This window comes from Nanorana parkeri, unplaced genomic scaffold (genome assembly GCF_000935625.1).
Source record: "Nanorana parkeri isolate BGI_ZX_2015 unplaced genomic scaffold, ASM93562v1 scaffold1561, whole genome shotgun sequence".
NCBI lineage: Eukaryota > Metazoa > Chordata > Amphibia > Anura > Dicroglossidae > Nanorana > Nanorana parkeri.
Genome location: NW_017307829.1, coordinates 333,923 through 335,944, shown reverse-complemented (window position 1 = coordinate 335,944; position 2,022 = coordinate 333,923).

Genomic DNA, 2,022 nt, shown 5'->3' with positions numbered 1-2,022 from the left:
AAAAAAAAAAAAAAACATAGCGCAAACATCGGGGCATTTTGACAAGTACAATACTTGTCAAAATGCCCTGTTTTTACAGGGGGTGGGCGCAAAATTGCACCTTGCCCACCTTGACTACAATCCTAGCACCGGCCCTGCTCACTACAGTAGGTATCCAAGAGTTCTCCATATTTGTTGTAGAATAATCCAAACCACAGACTTGTGAATTGAAAATACTTGTATAATACAAGTTTATTGAATAAATATACATGGCACTTTAACAGCAAGCAAACAGCACTTCAACGGGTTTAGGTGTTAACTTATTTACATTTCAGGATATATTTATATCATTTACTAATTTTTGTAAGATAGCTGATTAACATATGACATACCCCTCATTAATATCAGCTAGGACAACCTAGTGTTTCCAATGCCTAATACCAAAACCAATCAGCACACATTTCTGATTCTTAACCCCGTTTAGTTAGTTAGAGATGCTGACGGGAGCAAAATCATAACCAGTGTGAGGCCAAAATCTTGACCGAAGTCATGTTCAAATTTCCCCAACACCATTCACTTCAAAATACTTCCTGTTCATGCATTATGATTAAACATTTCAGAAATGTACATATCTTTAATGCTCTGTGATCTATGGACAGGCCTAAATATAGCTGCCCAAACCACTCTGCACAATTTTGCTTTTGATACTCCGTCATTCTCAGATTTCCATTGACTTACAAAATATTTTTGATTCCGAAATACAGAATTTTGGATGTTGGGCCAAGCCCCAACTGATCACACTTTTTAAATGTTCATCCATTTCTAGTGCTGTGTGACACATGAACAGGCCCAGATGTTGACATGTGGGAGGTGGGGTGCACACTTGTAATAAGGGTTACTTATAATATGAGCTTTTAAATATTGAGTGCAGAAGTAAAAAGGGGTGGAAGCAGGTGGCTGTAGGTCAGTTGATAATTAGATAGTTTGATGTTTAGATTGACTCTACAACAACCTATGCAAAGGCCTGTCACAAGCTCTGCTGGATGCACAGTTATATTGGAAGTATACATTGACCCCTTATGATGCCTGTTTTGCTTTCTTATAACAAGGGATGCACCAATACCGATACTAGTATCGGTATTGTTGCCGATGCCGAGTATTTGAGTGAGTACTCATACTTGCCCAAATGCTCCGATGCCTAGCCTGATACTTGTGCTTCCGGTATCAGGAAGCTGGGCAGCGAGTCAATATATGCTGCCTGGCTTCCTGATTAGCCTGGAAGCTGACTCCATGCTCCCTTGTCACTTGTGCTGAAGGAGCATGGAGCCGGCTTCCCGGCCAATCAGGAAGCCGGGTAGCATGTCATTACACGCCCCCCGGCTTTCTGATTGGCCTTAAAGCTGGCTTCATGCTTCACCTGGTGACAAGGGAGCATGGAGACGGCTTCCCTGCTCATCGGGAAGCCAGGTGGCAAGTATTTACACGCTGCTCGGCTTCCCGGCTAATCAGGATGCCAGGTAGTGAGTCAATATATGCCGCCTGGCTTCCTTAATGGGACTTCCGGTATCAGTATTCAGTATCGGCGAGTACCGGAAAAAAATATATAGGTACTCGTACTCGATACTGAAAAACCAGTATTGGTGCGTCCCTACTTATAACCCTATTATAGGAGGAGATTGGAACACCTGGAGGAAACTCAAGCAAATATAATCACATAATGCTGATGACCTGGCATTACAGAAAATGTATGACTGCTATCCACATAGCTGTTGTGCTGGTTTTTTTTACTAGGTTTTTGTTTATATAACTGGACTCCTTTTTTGGAGCTGCCCTATTAGCAATTGTGCAAGTCTGCATAGATACATCCCTGACAGGTCACAATACATACAGACAGGTGACCATCAGCGATTCATATATCTAAGTTCCACAGATGATCCAGTTCCTGTGTTAATATACCGTATATCAGACTCTTTAGCATAGTTTCTTCATAGTTAATTTATTTCATAATTTGTACAAATCAAAAATAGATTCTCTTTTAGAGAA